The 20042-nt window shown below is 43.3% G+C and overlaps 1 protein-coding gene across 2 annotated transcripts in view; it reads right to left on the reverse strand.

The window, feature by feature from the left end:
* RAI14 (retinoic acid induced 14) overlaps positions 1-19303 on the reverse strand; it is a 99204-nt gene extending 79901 nt beyond the window's left edge. For both annotated transcript variants that reach the window (XM_075267956.1, XM_075267946.1), the window contains exon 1: positions 19094-19303. The gene's annotated coding sequence lies outside the window, so the exon portion shown is untranslated. The remainder of the gene's footprint in view (positions 1-19093) is intronic.
* Positions 19304-20042: the final 739 nt, after the last annotated feature.

A 20042-nucleotide genomic window follows, 5' to 3' on the forward strand; every position in this document is an offset into this window, starting at 1 on the left:
TTGGTGTAACACGCGGGAAATCGGCGCTTCCTTGTGATGTGTAATCTGCAATAAAGTAAATGGCCCCGCCAGTCTCATAAAACAGGCAGATAACAAGAAAGCCTTCTACCACATGAGAGGAGACGTAAGGAGCGGCCGCTCTGAAGTATATCAAAGAAACACACAAGACGTCTTATTAATGCAGGGAGAAGAATGGGATCTGAAGATGCAACTTACTGGGTGGAATGGTTTACATATTGCTTATACTGGGAGGTATGGCTTATGCTGGGGCCGTCACAGACTATAAAATGGCGACGTCACTTTAAGAGTTTCATTGATGTGACACCACCGTGTGATCAGATACTTTGAAGAAGGCTTAAAGGGATTGTCTAAGATTAAAAAATGGCTTTTATTTGACTCTGATCAATACTGACTGGGGTGGCGGAGCTATAACTTTTGGAAATCCTTTTCCCATCTAGAGAGTCTATACGCTAAAGGATTTGTCAGGATTACAATAGAAGGATTTGATACTTTCCAGAAACAGCGCCATTCAGGTCTATAGGCTGTGTTTGGTATTGCAGCTCAGTACTCATACCTAAAAATGCAGAATGCGTGCAACCGTCTGATATTACGACTGTGTAGTCCAACTGTGACGGCAACTGAACCTTTGACTGAGCCATAGCGCCCCCATGGAAGTGTCCGCCAGCTATATTGTTCACTAAGAATGGTTTACACCGTATTCATAGATATTGCCATGTCAGAAAGACATTACATTACAGTACCTCATATGTTTGTCAGCCGTTATATTATTATACTATTGTCAATCTCAGCGAGTTCCCCCATATTAGTGCGGACACAACTGGTTTATCCGTAATACTGTCAGACACAACCAGTACCGCCATATCAGTGCCAGACACAACCAGTACCGCCATATCAGTGCCAGACACAACCAGTACTGTTATATCAGTGCCAGACACAACCAGTACCGCCATATCATTGCCAGACACAACCAGTACTGCCATATCAGTGCCCGACAAACCCAGTACTGCCATATAACACCAGACACAACCAGTACTGCCAGGCACCCCCACCAGATGCAGGCGTTAGAAGCAGAGGGTTTCTATCACTTCTGTATTACAGATGATTTCTCCTACCTGGTACTGTCATGTTGATTCTGGATGTTTGGCGACCAGCTTTGTGTAATTTGTGTAGTTTGCCACAAGACCTACAATATCTGCCCCTGTATTTCTGAGTCATGTACAATCCAGAGAACTTGGAGACGTCCCTGAGCTGTCATGTTGGGGCCTGTGAGCGGCCATAAATCAGTGACGGACAGCTCTGCGGCATCTGTATACGGCCATAACAGAGAATTAAAGGGGTGGCCAGAAACTGCACAGAACGGCGCACATCTGTTTTAGGTCTCGTGCACACAAAGACTGGAAAAAATAGATGTAAAAAACGCTTGAACAGGGATGGGACTTGCCCTGAGTTGCCCGGGGTCACAACCCCGCACGGACCCACGACAAACACAGTTGTGCCCATAGGGCCATAGAAATGAATAGGTCACGGTAAAAAAAACAGATATTACACTGATGAAAACTATTGTGTGCGAATAGGGGCTTAGGTGACAATGGCGCAATGTGACAGACCTGGAGGTTACGCCGCACAGGGCCCATTACTTATTCAGGCCTACCTACTAGATCTACTCTCCCAAACTAAATCTATTTTTCATGAAGCTTCAGCCGCTTTCGCAGCAGTAAGGTCAGCGGTATCAGGCAGATAGAGTTACACAGTCTCCTGGCCGCCCGTCGCCGCTTCGCTTGGAGCTCGAAAGTGTGGACTGAGCAGAAACCGCCAAGGAGCGACAATCAGGAAAAATTACTGAGAACATGATACGGTGTGACCTACAGACTCCATATAAAGACCGCCACCCCGTAATACGGAAATCTACAGCAAATATAAGACAAGGGGGGGGATATGACACCGCCTAGAATAAAATCCCCAATAGCAACCAGTCAGGGCGCAGCTTTCATTTTGTATTCTGCTCTTGAGAAATGAAAGCTGGGCTATGATTGGTTGGTATGGGCAACCTCTTGGGCAGGCCGCATGGCATCCAATATGGCTGTGATAGCTGTAACGTTCACTGTCACCCAGCTTCTCTAGACTCCTGAATGTTCAATCTGCCTTGTTACACGAAGCACATTCCCCTTCACTAACCATAAGGTCATATATGGTGTCACCCAGCTTTCCCAGACTCCTCACTGTCAAATGCGCCGGGTTACACAGATATACATTCTCTTTCTCCAAAATATAAGGTCGTGCTTGTTGTCACCCAGCTTTCCCAGACTCCAGAATGTCAAATTCGCCTGGTTACACCGATATACAATCTTCTTCTCAATTGTATACGGTCATGCGTGTTGTCACCCAGCTTTCCCAGACTCCAGAATGTCAAATTCGCCTGGTTACACCGATATACAATCTTCTTCTCAATTGTATACGGTCATGCGTGTTGTCACCCAGCTTTCCCAGACTCCAGAATGTCAAATTCGCCTGGTTACACCGATATACAATCTTCTTCTCAATTGTATACGGTCATGTGTGTTGTCACCCAGCTTTCCCAGACTCCAGAATGTCAAATCCGCCTGGTTACACCGATATACAATCTTCTTCTCAATTGTATACGGTCATGCGTGTTGTCACCCAGCTTTCCCAGACTCCAGAATGTCAAATCCGCCTGGTTACACCGATATACAATCTTCTTCTCAATTGTATACGGTCATGTGTGTTGTCACCCAGCTTTCCCAGACTCCAGAATGTCAAATCCGCCTGGTTACACTGATATACAATCTTCTTCTCAATTGTATACGGTCATGCGTGTTGTCACCCAGCTTTCCCAGACTCCAGAATGTCAAATCCGCCTGGTTACACCGATATACAATCTTCTTCTCAATTGTATACGGTCATGTGTGTTGTCACCCAGCTTTCCCAGACTCCTGAATGTCGAATCTGCCTGGTTACACCAATGTACATTCTTCTTCTCAATTGTATAAGGTCATGTGTGTTGTCACCCAGCTTTCCCAGACTCCAAAAAAATCAAATCCGCATAGTTGCACAGATATCCATTCTTCTTCTCAATTGTATAAGGTCATATTTGTTGTCACCCAGCTTTCCCAGACTCCAGAATGTCAAATCTGCCTGGTTACTCCGATATACATTCTTCTCAATTGTATAAGGTCATGAGCGTTGTCACCCAGCTTTCCCAGACTCCAAAAAGTCAAATCCGCCTGGTTGCACAGATATCTATTCTTCTTCTCAATTGTATAAGATCATATTTGTTGTCACCCAGCTTTCCCAGACTCCAGAATACCAAACCTGATAGAAAATCCTACACATGACAACCGCTATAGGAGCTATAATGGCGGCCATGTTTGTTATCACTCAGCCTACCCAGAAACAGGGTAAACCATAGTCTGGTTGAAGGGCGTTCAAAGCCATAGCTGTAGCCCCACCAATTGATAGAACGATCATTTCGCCTCCTTACGGCTTGGCTCTGCGTTTTCCACGCGGTCACATGGTTCACCATTGATTATAACAGCCGACCATGTGGCCTGCAAAGAAACCTGAAAAGAGTAACCACGCAGTTTCCTAGCGGGCGCTGCCACTTGGGTGTAGTGATCATCGGTGGTTACAGAGGTCATACCCCTGACAACAAACACGACACCAATATCTGAGCCACGACAACCCCATTAAACTGGAATCTAATAATCCAGAAAATCAGATTATCCAACACTTCACTGTCTAAAACCACAATATTCTATAATCCATCATATTCTATAATATAATCCATCAATATTCTATAATCTGACATAATTCAGATCCGATGCCATTCATTCCAGAGTAAGGCTGACTCCTGTATGGCGAACTGCGACTCCCGCCAACTCAAGGTCTCAGTCGCAGCACCCTCGGGGCTGCAATGGTTAAAGGGGATGTCCCAGGTTTATTGTTTTATGGCCTATCCTTAGAATTGGTCATAAATAGCTGATCAGTAGGTGGCCGACAAGTGGCCCCCACACCGATCAGTCGTACTGATGCCTGGACTACACACAACAATGGGAGCTGAGCTGCAGTACTGGTGCTTGGTCACTATACAGGGCATGGAGACAACTGCTTCTGGCCCCATGTTGTGTATACTACGGGTATAGCAGGGGCCACCTGTCAGCCCTCCACAATTAGACATTTATAGGCCCTAAAAATTAAATCCTGGACAACCCCTTTAACAGCAGAGGTCCTCTAGTCAGGATCCTCAACTCTTAGCCCAAGTACAGAGCAGCTAAGAGGACTAACGCGTCCCTGTAGTACCCTGCAAATCCACTGATTTTATTAGGTACCATGTAATACTTCATTTCCCCTGCGGAGGCACTGTAGGGAAACCAAACACTTCCTATCAGGTCCCCCCATGGATTACAGCTGATCACTGGAGGTTGACCATCCTATAGTTATCAAATAGGGATTATTCAAAGAGGAGGACCCCTTTAACTAACCAAGAGACCTAACACCGCCATACTTTGATATTACTTAGATTGAGAATGATAATGATTTCACAATGAGCCGCTTCTCTCTGAAGGAAACAAGTGACAATGACTGTAATGTGAACAAAGAAACGCACAAACATATCACGTATCTGCCGGCCGAAGAAGAAGAAGAGTCCGCCAGACGTAATAATAGAAATATTACATTCCCTGGAGATCAGCAGATCATACAATGTATAGACATGGCTATGGGGACAGTCCTCTACTAAGCCGCCCACACCGCCATGAATCTAGGACATGTAGCTACAGCTTCATTTACACTAACAGCGATATTCACCTAGCTTTCCCAGTCTCCTGAATGGCCAAGTTGCACAGACGTGTTTCGGAGCTATCGGACACATCTGCTTTCCAGCCCATCTGATCCACTCCAATGTTTTGCAGGGAGCTATAGTACATTGAGTCGTCTCCCGGACCAAACCTCAAGATTATTTCTTCGCAAAACACCATATGTGATGGGGACAACAAAGTCTCCTCCACCAGATACCGGATACTCTGTAAACAAATCCGATTATTCTCCGATTCGCCACACAACGCGGAGTTACTTTGTAAAGACTTTGTTTACTTTTACCATGAGACTGATTTTAAGTGAATTCTTCTCCGGTCATGCCTAAAGCTGCAATTCAGCTGGGATCCTGGGATCTGAGAGCAGTGCATTGTGGGGGTTCAGACCATGAATAAAAATCAGCGCAAATCTCTCTCCTAGTCTGATATTTGCTACAATGTATCAGCTCATAGAAGGCTAGGTTCACATCTGCATTAAAGTCTCCCTTAAAGGGGTTTCAGGGTTTTTATCTTTGATGATAAGCAGGAGTCAGACACCCATCCTTAGGATATGTGATCATTTGAAGATTGACTTCCAGGACCCTACAGATCAGCAGTTTGAAGAGGCTGCGGGTTTTCACATGAGCGCTGCGTCCTTTTCAATATTTACCAAGTACAGTGCCATACATTTTATAGTGGCTGCGCTTGGATCACTGAATGTGATCAATGAAAGTAAAATCACATGAAGCAGCGCTCAGTGGGTGCCGCAGCCTCTCCAAATAACTGATCGGTGGGGGTCGGACCCCTGATGATCTTTAAAGGGATTCTACAATTAAAATCTAATTTTTTTTTGTCCCAAACACGTAGGAATAGCCTTAAGAAAGGCTATTTGTCTCCTACATTTAGATGTCTTCTCCGTGCTGCCGTTCCATAGAAATCACAGTTTTCACAGGTATGCAAATGAGCTCTCGCAACACTTGGGGCGTTCCCAATGCTGCCAGAGAATTCTCCAGCGCCGCCTCCATCTTCTTCAGGAACGGGTCTTCTTCCGGTGGTGGCTTCAAACTTCTAGGCCTCGGGCAGCCGACTGCGCATGCCTGCCGGCCACAAGAAAATGGCCTCTTACAATACTGTGTAAGCGGCCATTTTCTTGTGGGCGGCGGGCAGGCGCAGTCAGCTTTGCCCTAGGCCTAGAAGTCTGAAGTCACCGTCGGAAGAAGACCCGTTCCTGAAGAAGATGGAGGCGGCGCTGGAGAGTTCTCTCGCAGCATTGGGGACGCCTCCAGTGCTGTTTGAGCGCTGAGGACCACCCCCAGTGCTGCAAGAGAACTCATTTGCATACTGGCGAAAACCGGGATTTCTACAAAGAAGACATCTAAAGGTAGGAGACGAATAGCCTTTCTTAAGGCTATTCCTACGTGTTTGGGGCACAAAATTAGATTTTAATGGTAGAATCCCTTTACCTAATGACTTATCCTAAGCATAGGTCATTAACTAGCAAGTCCTAAAAACTCCTTTAGGCCAGAGCCTCACAGGACGGAAACACTGCGATTTGCCTGCAGCAGAATCGCAGCAGGAAAAATTGCAGCATCTTACAGTACAGGCAAAGTAGATGGGATTCTAGCAAATTAAATGCCCACGTTGCAGTAAAACCGCCATGTGGCCACGTCGCAATTTCTAAAACCTGTGCGCCATGTCAAATATAACTACGGAAATGCCTCAACAGAAAGTCCATGGAGGAAAACTCAGCAAACTTTCTGTCTAAAGTGCTGCAGGATGAACCACAATGCGTTGACGCCGCGGTTCTTCCCGCAGCAGGATGTCCCGTGGGGCCTTAGCCTCAAGCACTGCTTCTGTTTCACAGGCTGTGTAACATCACATGGCCTGTGAGTGAATGGGGCTGAGCTGTATGCAAGGTACGGCACCTAGTGAATAGGTCGCAGCACGCTGTCAAGTTCTGCGGTCTCTTCAAACAGCTGATGGGCGAGCGTCCTGGGTGCAGCGCCATAACAGAAACATGATGGACTCCATTATAGTCAGTGGGATTCACTATCCACCATTTGTTTCTATCATTCATGCTCATCCCAATAACAGAACCGGAAAATGAAAATGTTTCGTTTCATTCACTGACTGCAAGCAGAGATCTAGAAAGAGAGAAGGTAGAAATGCAAAGTAACTTTAAGATTTCCCGGAACTTCTAATCCTAAATAAAACTGGAAAGCCCCATTAATCCGAGAGAAATGAGGAGGGAAATCCTGCGCTATTGTCTGGCGTCTTCTTCCTCACGATACATTGACTTATTGTACAAATTGACTCGCTTTATACAGTTCCAGGAAAATGAGCGAGAAGACCGGCCCTGTGGGCCACCGCAGGAACGAGGGCGGAGAGGATCCATGAGTCATCTGCCTGATGAAAAGTGTGACACGCCAGAGCCAGGAGCTTCCCATTCACACAAAGCATCCCTGACGAAAAATGCCAAAAAAGCAATCGCTCCGTAGACTGAAGAGTGATTGTCTCCCTAGGTCAGGAGCGCACGTATAGCCGTATAGTTCCTGCATCGCTTGGTTATGTGTGCTAGTAGCCCGAGAGCCGCACTGATAGCCCTGACCCAGATGCTGCCATCATTCTGGATGCCAAAATGTCATATGTGAAGGGTTTCCTAATGTATCAGAGAGATAGGAAGCGACGGGCATGGCGCAGTATAGGGTGACCCATCCATATCATAAAATCAAGTATGTCTGTCGTCTATAGGCACCCAAAGGTCTGAACTATTTAAGGCCAATAAATAATAAACTACGAATAAGAACTTTGTGTTCGAAATGCGTCAGTCATTTCATCTTCGCTGTGCAATATATCCAATTATCCTGTTGGACACATATATATATACTTTTTTAAAATGTTTATTTGAATAAAGAAGAATTTTTAAGGAAGAATATTGCTGGACCATCCTTTTGTTTGTGCAACTTCCTATTTAAGGCCAAGGCTACGTTCACAGGACAGCAAAAAATGGCAGTGTGATGTCTGTTTTTTTAACTGCTGCCACATGGCAGCATTAATTAATGGGGCCATTCTCATGTATCGCACTAGGGGATGCATGAAAATGGGTTCCCCATGGGTACAAGACGGCCGTGAAAACCATCCATTTTTGTTTTGCTCCTCGATCATGTACATACCTGCCAACTTTGGAACAACAGAAAGAGGGACAAAATGTGCGGCGCAAATTTAGCCCTGCCCACTTTTATGTTGACTCCACCCATTCTCATTCATTTTTCATGTCCCCCAATACAGTATAATCCTCCTACAGTCACCCGCACATTATATGTCCCCACATTATAATGTTCCCCTCCAACTGCTCCATAGTATTAAGTCCCTCTCCTGGTGCCCCAGTTTAAACATGAAACTGGATCAGCTGGAGGGGACATTAGCTACGGGGGTAGTTGGAGGGGGCAATAAATAAATGGCAGATGAAGTGGGACATTAAACGGTGGGCAACTAGAAGCAGTCATGAAACCGTAGGGGTAGCTGGAGGGTGACATTAAACTGGGGGAAACTAGAGGCGGACAGGTTCCAGTTCCTCCTGCTGTTTAATGCCCTCTCCAGTTGTCCCCCAGTTTAAAGAGGACCTTTCATCAGATTGGGCACAGGCAGTTCCATATACTGCTGGAAAGCTGACAGTGCGCTGAATTCAGTACACTATCAGCTTTCCCTATCTGTGCCCCGGGTAAAGCGCTATCGGTCCCGGTACCGTAGCTCTTTACAGTCAGAAGGGCGTTCCTGACAGTCAGTCAGGTACGTCCTTCTCCACAGCAGCGCCTATAGCGCTGTAAAGTGTGAGCGGGGAGGAACGCTCAGGGAAGGGGCAGACAGACAACCAAAACACCCCCTCCCCTTCCCCAGCATCTACTGCACCCAAAAACTCCGACCATTTAAATTTTTGAAATTTTCCAGTTGCTGCTGCATCCCCCCCCCCCCCCCCCCTCGGCTTATACTCGAGTCAATAAGTTTTCCCAGGTCTTTATGGTAAAAATAGGGGCCTCGGCTTATATTCGGGTAGGCCTATACTCGAGTATATACGATATACCATTCCTTTTCAAGCCTCTTAACTTTGGCTTAAAAAGGCAGAAAAATCTGCAACAAACACGGGGTCTTAGCCTATATCCAGGGGTCCCCTTACGAATGAATGGGGCATTTATCCCTGCGTTTCGCTCTATGTGACTTTAACCTTACCACGCCATAGACACTCACCTCCATTTTGGGGAAACCATTGCATTATAAATTGCATTTGGACCCTGTCAGCCAGTCACAGGCTGGTACTCAGCTTTCCCAGGAACGGATAGAACAAACACCCAGAGCATTACACTTTGTGAAAACTGATAGGACGGTCCATGAATGCTGCCAAGGACTGGTATGGCGATACACGGAGCGTCTCTATGGCGTCGTATTCCACTTATTTCAATAATTTTTAGATTTTCTACAAGAAACGGGGCCAAGACAAGCTGTAATATATACTGAACCTATAAAATAGCCACATTATGGGGCAGCTTTATGTCATCCATCGCAACCAATCACAGCACAGCTTTCATTTTCCAAAAGCAGTGTAAGACAAGAAAGCTGCGCTGTGATTGGTTGCCATGGGCAACAAATACGCTTTTGATTTAGCCCAAATTTTTGGCGCAAAATACTGCCATCCATGTGCCCCAGCCCCCTACCCTATTATATCAGGCCTCCTGCGCCATTTTGATAAATTTGGCTAGGCCTCATCGATAAACCGGTGATGGAAGACGGATATTGTATATCTGAGCCCCGGCCTGTAACATTGGCTATAATCTACGGTGGTTTATATAGGGGATCGGCCCCCGTATAATCTCTAATGGCCACTGAACAGGAGTCCTGACAAATTATGTCATTACCTCTAATCCGGGGATTAGACTCGAGTCCTGTCCATTGTCCGCACCGATCGGATTCCCAAATTTAGGCTAAACCTCGTGCGGGGCGTCGTCAGAAAAATAAAGACAAGTCTTTCATATATTAAAGTGATTTCCCTAGGCATTTATGGTCTATGGGAAATAGTGTCTGATGGGGGGGGGGGGGGGTCCCATCTTTCTGACTCCTGGAAATTGGTAGAAAGACGGTCCTTTAAAACCCATCTATCATAGGGTTTTGTGTACAGGAAAAAGATGGCTGCTTTCTTTGAAAGACAGCGCCACATCGCACGCCAGGTTGTGTGTGGTATTGCAGCTAGGATTCATTCTTAGGGAGCATTCACACAGTGTTTACGCAAACTCGTTCAGAACGAGCGGCGTTAAAACAGATCCCGTTGATTTCTAGGGGTGCCGGCATACGCGCGCTCACCATTGAAATCAATGGGAGGCGTTTTTACCTATTGCTTTCAATGTGATACGCGCGTATTCCGGCACCCATAGAAATGAATGGGATCTGTTTTAACGCCGCTCATTCTGAACGAGTTTACGTAAACGCTGTGTGACGGCTCCCTCACATGGTATACGTATTTTTGTCTCTGACATATGATGCTGTAGGTCTATAGACTGGCGCCCCCATTGGCGGTATAAGGCTATTCACACAGCCATATTGATTTAGAACCAGTATGGCATCCCTTTTATTTACCACCGACCTTCAATGGAAAATCGGGGAAAACGAAGGCGTTTTTCTGACCAAAAAGTAGGCCGTGCTCTACTTTCCCAAGGATCACGGTGAAAGCCGCGATGTGTTGCCGCCGCTATTTTTCCCGCAGCGCTTTTTTGCTACGGGATGCTACATGGGGCCTTAGCATAAGATTAGGGTAAAAGTAAAGTTTGCTATAAGGCCGGGTTCACACAGAGTATTCTGGCTCGTCATTTGGTACGTAGACGCCGCGGGAGGATTTGCGGGCCGTATATGCTCCCATTGTTTTCAATGGGAGCCGGTACCGTACACGCGGCGATATTTTGCAGCCGTGATTTTGCGTCTACGTACCAAATGACGAGCCAGAATACTCCGTGTGAACCCGGCCTAAGGGTTAAGACTGGAGCTCGGATAAGGCCACGTTCCCAAAATCAGGATTTAGGATAAAAGGTAATCCATAATACAGTGCAGTGTATGGAGAAGCCACGGATTAGCTCCATCGAGGGGTTAATACGGGTGGGATATGCTGGACCAATCTATAAATCTATTGTGGGTGTCATGCCCTAAGGTTTATATAGGATGACCATCAAGTTCACATGGAGCAAGGGTTAAAGTTTAGGGTTAGGGATGGGTAGAGGTCAGGATTAGTGTTACGTACAGCTACACCGTAAAAATCATCTCCACATTTCGTATCCAATTTGGGAGCGGCTGATAGGCGCCAGCTGGCCAGATGGCATTATAAAGCCTGGTTATAATAGCTCAGCAGGCGGACAAGAGGTCGGGGTAATCCAAATTTATTTTAATGAGGTCACAATGAGTATCCGCATCTTCCCTTCCACGTCCGTCGCCCCCAACCCCTCAACCCCTCCCAACCCCTCCCATGGCTGATGTCAATAACGTGTAATTGCAATTCCTCCATAATTACAAGCAGTGCTTCCCCTGAGCGATGAACCGGAGGCCGCACGACAGTGCACAGGCGGCAATTAAAGGGATTTCCTGCATTTATGTAAACACAGCTTAATCCCTGAATACATAGAAAGTTCTGCAACTTTCTAATATATGTTCTATAACATGTCTGTACCACGTACAAGATCTCTGCTTGCTGTCAGGGATTGAGAAGACTCCTGGTCAGTAACCCTGTACATAGCTAGTCCTGCTCTCACCCAGTCTAGACAATGCTCTGTGAGCTCAACAGTCTGGACTGCAGACTGATACATTGTAACAAACTAGCCAAGAGATCTGTGCAGCTGCTGTTGATGTATCCAGTCTAGACAATGCTCTGCGAGCTCAACAGCCTGGACTGCAGACTGATACATTGTAACAAACTAGCAGAGAGATCTGTGCAGCTGCTGTTGACAATGTTCTGTGAGCTCAACAGCCTGGACTCCACACTGATACATTGTAACAAACTAGCAGAGAGATCTGTACTGCTGCTGTTGATGTATCCAGTCTAGACAATGCTCTGTGAGCTCAACAGCTTGGACTCCGCACTGATACATTGTAACAAACTAGCAGAGAGATCTGTACTGCTGCTGTTGATGTATCCAGTCTAGACAATGCTCTGTGAGCTCAACAGCTTGGACTCCACACTGATACATTGTAGCAAACTAGCAGAGAGATTTGTGCAGCTGCTGTTGATGTATCCAGTCTAGACAATGCTCTGTGAGCTCAACAGCTTGGACTCCACACTGATACACTGTAGCAAACTAGCAGAGAGATTTGTGCAGCAGCTGCAGCTGTGTTTAGCTCACAGAGCATTGTCTAGACCAGATAAATCATTAGCAACTGCACAAATCTCTCTGCTGGTTTTCTACAATGTATCGGTTTGAAGTTCAGACTGTTGAGCTCACAGAGCATTGTTTAAACTGGATACAATTGTTTCTACTTCCCAGCTGAGAGCAGAACCGCCTATACTGATGCCTGAATATAGGATATAATTGCCTTTCAGGAGTCTAGGAAAGCTTGATGAAAACCTGCGTTAGATCTGTAGGTGCCAACCCCCGAATATGGCCATATATGATATAACCCAGCTTTCCCAGAAACAGATAGGTAAATGAGTATATCACATGCTCTGGATACTGATCTTGTGATATAGTTACAGCATTGTTTTCCTTCTAGTTGGGCAGCAACGTGTAGTCCGGAGAGACTGGCGCCCTGGATGATGGGTGTGGTATTAGACGCTGTGCACGGCTGTGATTGTGATCCTGCACAGATGTGACACAGGGGAGATGACACGGGGAGGGGACACTCAGTACAGATTTATGGCCGTGTAATAAAGCTTCTTTATGAGAATAAATAGGGCCATAAAGGTGAAAGGCGGCATGGCAGCCATATACAGGCTAGCAATGCTGAGCAACACTTTCTAATGTTCAGGAGAGGCCTAGATAAGCCCAACGTCATATCACCTGATCATATATCATACATGTTACACCATGTGATTATGTCATATCATCTGCTCATACATGAAATCTGCTATACTAGGAGATCACATCAACTATGTCATAAGATCTGAACCTATATAATACAATAATAATAATAATAAATTGGGACCACAGGGCCAAAGGTGAGGGGGGGGGGGTATCATGTGTTATAACCCATGATCACATAATATACCTGCTATACCAGGTGATGACATCATATGTGATAATCTCATCATAAGTAACATCATTATATATAAAGCATGAGATCACCTCATATACTGCACATCATATCATCTAATCGTACACTGTGGTCAAATCATATGTCACGTCATCTGATTGTATCATACCTGTCATACCATATGACCTAATTATATATTATACATGTCATGCAATCTAATCACATCTAATATATAATATACTACATGATCACATGATATATGCCGTATCATCTATTCATACATATCATCCTAAATAACATGTATCATACTATGTGATCATATCTTATATCCATATATAATATCGTCATATATAATACATATCATACCATGTGATCACATCATACATATCATATCATATATTCATATATAATATCATCCCATACACATCACATAGGTCATATCATCTACTCATATATAAGATTGTCTTATATAATACGTATCATACTATGTGATCACATCATTTGTCATATCATTTATTCATATATAATATCATCCCATACAATACATGTGATCACATCACATAGGTCATATCATCTACTCATATATAATACGTATCATATTATGTGATCACATCATATATGTCATGTTGTCTGATCACATCATATAATCTAATCATACATGTCACTCACAGGGGAGACCCGAAAACCCTGTAAAAGTAGTGCATGGCACAGTATACTGACTGCAATATATACAGGTGTATAGTGTATAGCATCTCATGCAGCCTATCAGAGGGGAAACATGAAGCTCCTGAGTCCCAATGTAAGATGTGTAATAGTGATGTCGCCTTATAGTGTCCTTTGGGTCCCCTCAAGCTCCAGGGCCTTGGTAGCAATTGCTACCTCTGAACCCCCTATAGAAACGTCCCTGCAGCCTATACACCCATATAATAAACTACCCAGTTACCTATATATAGAAGTATTGGGTGGCTGAGATGACATCTAGGAGCATGGACCACTATCCCCTCTCCTGGGCCCCATCTCCATACTGTCACTGTGGGGCCCCCATCACCTAAATAATGGAGCTAAGGGGTCCCTAGTCTAACCCAAATGCAAGTCAGCAGGGCCACAGGACAGAAACGGGTCCACGGGGAGGGCTGGACAGAAGGAGAATACTGAAAAAGGGGTGTCACTACAGTTTTAAGAATTTGCAAATGGGAGTCAGGTAATATTTGTATTCAGCTGTATAGTGAGCCCCCAAAATGAATGAGACTGGAGGGCCCCAGACACCCCAACATCTGATCACTTATGATTCCATTCTCATAGACTGTAAGCCCTCGCGGGCAGGGCCCTCTGCCCCACTGTGCCAGTCAGTCATTGTTAGTATTATATCTACCTGTATATTCTGTGTATTGTATGTAACCCCCAAATGTACAGCACCATGGGATTAATATAATAATGTACAGCACCATGGAAGTAATATAATAATGTACAGCACCATGGAATTAATATAATAATGTACAGCACCATGGAATTAATATAATAATGTACAGCACTATGGGATTAATATAATAATGTAAAGTACCATGGAAGTAATATAATAATGTACAGCACCATGGAATTAATATAATAATGTACAGCACCATGGAATTAATATAATAATGTACAGCACCATGGGATTAATATAATAATGTACAGCACCATGGGATTAATATAATAATGTAAAGTACCATGGGATTAATATAATAATGTACAGCACCATGGGATTAATATAATAATGTAAAGTACCATGGGATTAATATAATAATGTACAGCACCATGGGATTAATATAATAATGTACAGTACAATGGGATTAATATAATAATGTACAGAACCATGGAATTAATGTAATAATGCACAGCACCATGGGATTAATATAATAATGTACAGCACCATAGAATTAATATAATAATGTACAGCACCATGGAATTAATATAATAATGTACAGCACCATGGGATTAATATAATAATGTCCAGCACCATGGAATTAATATAATAATGTACAGCACCATGGGATTAATATAATAATGTACAGCACCATGGAATTAATATAATAATGTACAGTACAATGGGATTAATATAATAATGTACAGTACAATGGGATTAATATAATAATGCACAGCACCATGGGATTAATATAATAATGTACAGCACCATAGAATTAATATAATAATGTACAGCACCATGGAATTAATATAATAATGTACAGCACCATGGGATTAATATAATAATGTCCAGCACCATGGAATTAATATAATAATGTACAGCACCATGGGATTAATATAATAATGTACAGCACCATGGAATTAATATAATAATTTCCAGAACCATGGAATTAATATAATAATGTACAGCACCATGGAATTAATATAATAATGTACAGCACCATGGGATAATGTAAAGCACCATGGGATTAATATAATAATGTAAAGCACCATGGGTTTAATATAATAATGTACAGCACCATGGGATTAATATAATAATGTACAGCACCATGGGATTAATATAATAATGTACAGCACCATGGGATTAATATAATAATGTACAGCACCATGGGATTAATATAATAATGTACAGCACCATGGGTTTAATATAATAATGTAAAGCACCATGGGTTTAATATAATAATGTACAGCACCATGGGATTAATATAATAATGTACAGCACCATGGGATTAATATAATAATGTAAAGCACCATGGGTTTAATATAATAATGTACAGCGCCATGGGATTAATATAATAATGTACAGCACCATGGGATTTATATAATAATGTAAAGCACCATGGGTTTAATATAATAATGTAAAGCACCATGGGTTTAATATAATAATGTACAGCACCATGGGATTAATATAATAATGTAAAGCACCATGGGTTTAATATAATAATGTACAGCGCCATGGGATTAATATAATAATGTACAGCACCATGGGATTTATATAATAATGTAAAGCACCATGGGTTTAATATAATAATGTAAAGCACCATGGGATTAATATAATAATGTACAGCGCCATGGGATTAATATAATAATGTACAGCGCCATGGGATTAATATAATAATGTACAGCACCATGGGATTAATATAATAATGTGCAGCACCATGGGATTAATATAATAATGTACAGCACCATGGGATTAATATAATAATGTACAGCGCCATGGGATTAATATAATAATGTACAGCACCATGGGATTTATATAATAATGTAAAGCACCATGGGTTTAATATAATAATGTAAAGCACCATGGGTTTAATATAATAATGTACAGCGCCATGGGATTAATATAATAATGTACAGCACCATGGGATTTATATAATAATGTAAAGCACCATGGGTTTAATATAATAATGTAAAGCACCATGGGATTAATATAATAATGTACAGCGCCATGGGATTAATATAATAATGTACAGCGCCATGGGATTAATATAATAATGTACAGCACCATGGGATTAATATAATAATGTGCAGCACCATGGGATTAATATAATAATGTACAGCACCATGGGATTAATATAATAATGTGCAGCACCATGGGATTAATATAATAATGTACAGCACCATGGGATTAATATAATAATGTACAGCGCCATGGGATTAATGGTGCTATATAAATAAACAAAAATAATAATTCCATGCGATCATATCCGATAACCTATATATCTTATTTTAATATCCTATAGGTCACATTATCTAATCCTAAATGATCTGGAACGATCCAGCTTCTACTATATACATCATATACATCAGACCATGCTGTGACTTCCTCCATGATAGAGGGAGAGAGAGCTGCTTCGACCAGTCTGGTAAAAGCAGAAGATTTCACAAGAGACTGAGATAAATTCCTGCATACACTTCAAGACTTTGACATCAATATAAAACATCCTAAAAAGCTAAAAGTTCCTGCGCCCTGCTTACATGACCTCTGGGATTTGTTCCGACACGGCCTGAGCCTCGGCTGTACATTCTGTTTTATGACTACACTTTGGTGCAAATCTCACATTCAAGTGCAAAAGGTAACACCACAAAAACAGCAGGATGGGAAAATGGGAAAACACTGACCCTAGAGCGGACATGGAAGCCATGACGCCACATAGCAGTACCTGATCTGCTCTTACCAATGACTTCAATGGTACAATGTAATACTGCAATCTACCTGTGGGGGCGCTGCAGGGAAACTCATCACTTGCTCCTCTATAGATCACAGCAAATCACTAGGGGCCCCAATAGCAGGACAGCCTGTGATTAGAAGCAGAGAATGAGGAGCCGAACAACAACAAAAACTGTGGAAGTGGACATTCCCTTTAAATATCCAGTGCTCTGTGTCTTTAAGATCCTATTAAAATGTAACATGTTGTTATATGTCAGGGAAATCTGGGTACCGACCATGAGGGTTGTAGCTCACAGGGCTTGTACAGAATATTTTACATATACTTCACATTGTGACAAAACTCTGACCATAGAATGTCATCCCAAAATAATATGCCCGAAAAATCCTCAGCCCCATGAGCGAGAGTCGCAGCGTCTACGTACAGAATGCTTGGTGCAGCCCCGATAGCTTGTCACTTCAAGGAATTGCCCACACAAAAAAAATCTTATTCCACTTTCTAATAGACCTGAATGTGAACACTCCCCTATCCAGAAGCTACAAACACCTACAAGCCTAAGACTTCTCACAGCTGAGAGTCTGTAACAATGGCATCCAGTGTGGACAATGCTCTGTGAGCTGTACAGTCAGGACTCCACACTGATACATTGTATTACTATCAGAGCTGGGGACAGCGGCGTGCTGAGAAGGTGTGAGGCTCACAGAGGATTGTCTAAACTGAGTGCAACTGTAACAAAACCTCAGCTCTGACAAGTAGTAAGTGTGAATGAGCCTGTAACAGAAAACTGCACCGTACAAGTATAAGTGCACAGATAGATAGATAGATAGATAGATAGATAGATAGATAGATAGGAGATAGATAGATGATAGATAGATAGATAGATAGATAGATAGATAGATAGATAGATAGATAGATAGATGGGATAGATAGATAGGAGATAGATAGATAGATAGATAGATGGGATAGATAGATAGGAGATAGATAATAGATAGATAGATAGATAGATAGATAGATAGATAGGAGATAGATAGATAGATAGATAGATAGATAGATAGATAGATAGATAGATAGATGGGATAGATAGATAGGAGATAGATAGATAGATAGATAGATAGATAGATAGATAGATAGATAGGAGATAGATGATAGATAGATAGATAGATAGATAGATAGGAGATAGATAGATAGATAGATAGATAGATAGGAGATAGATAGATAGATAGATAGATAGGAGATAGATAGATAGATAGATAGATAGATAGATAGATAGATAGATAGATAGATAGATGGGATAGATAGATAGGAGATAGATAGATAGATAGATAGATAGATAGATAGATAGATAGATAGATAGATAGATAGGAGATAGATGATAGATAGATAGATAGATAGATAGATAGGAGATAGATAGATAGATAGATAGATAGATAGATAGATAGATAGATAGGAGATAGATAGATAGATAGATAGATAGATAGATAGGAGATAGATAGATAGATAGATAGATAGATAGATGATAGATAAATAGATAGATAGATAGATAGATAGATAGGAGATAGATAGATAGATAGATAGATAGATAGATAGATAGGAGATAGATAGATAGATAGATAGATAGATAGATAGATAGATAGATAGATAGATAGAGATAGGAGATAGATATGAGGTAGATAGGTAGAGACAGATGGATATTCAGGCGCCAGTATCTCCCAGTGTCCGTCTTTAGAGCCTCAGGTCCCGGTACACATGGTGCGATGTTCTGCAGTGTGCCCAGGACCTGTTACATATGGCAGTGCCCAGTGACAGCCTCTCCTCTCTGCAGTGTGTCCTGGCTTGCTGCCCCGCTGCCATATGTTCCCTGGATCTTGCCCTGGCAGTGCCCGCAGCCCCTTCCCCGGTGCCCCCTCCTCTTACCCCATGCAGCGCTCTCCTCCGGGCTCCCCTTGTATTGCACAGGCTGGTGCTGGCAGTGCGGGGGTCCCTGGCACATGACAGGCGGGCAGTGTAGCAGTGTGATCAGGGTGCCTGCAGCCTGTGCCCCCGCCGGTGCCCGCTCCCCGCCGGCCGCATACTCTCCACTCTCCACTTCTGAGCTTTGGACTTTTCTTCCCTCTTTTGTTTGCAGTTTTGAGCCGGTGGGATGAGGCTCAGTGCTGCCACCTAGCGTCCGCTCCCGGCACTGCAGCGCTGCCACTGTCACCGGCTAGAGGCGGGGCCAGCAGGAACAAAGGTGGTGCCAGTCACAGGAGAGGAATGTGAGCTTGTGCATCCCCCCCGTGCCGGGCAGTGGTACAGTCCAGACTGCTGCACTAAGTGCTACTTAATCTGCACGAGCCAACGTGGAGGTGACACCAGAGCGCAGAGACTCCATACTGTGTGCGCCCTGCCTGTACAGAGGTCTGGAGTACAGCTCTTACCTATCTGGGTCTGGGAAAGATGGGTCAGGACCAATATGATTGCAAACTTTTGAAAAAAGACATGAAGTAGACATGTACAGATACAGATACAGACCCTCTAAGCAAAGCACAACCCTAGAATAATACTGAGCTAGACAACTAAATCAAGTTCCAGACCAGACCCCCTAACAAATAAGACCCCAGACCAGACCCCTAAACTAATACAGACCCCAGACCAGACCCCTAAACTAATACAGACCCCAGACCAGACCCCTAAACTAATACAGACCCCAGACCAGACCCCTAAACTAATACAGACCCCAGACCAGACCCCTAAACTAATACAGACCCCAGACCAGACCCCTAAACTAATATAGACCCCAGACCAGACCCCTAAACTAATACAGACCCCAGACCAGACCCCTAAACTAATACAGACACCAGACCAGACCCCTAAACTAATACAG

This window comes from Leptodactylus fuscus, chromosome 1 (assembly GCF_031893055.1).
Source record: "Leptodactylus fuscus isolate aLepFus1 chromosome 1, aLepFus1.hap2, whole genome shotgun sequence".
NCBI lineage: Eukaryota > Metazoa > Chordata > Amphibia > Anura > Leptodactylidae > Leptodactylus > Leptodactylus fuscus.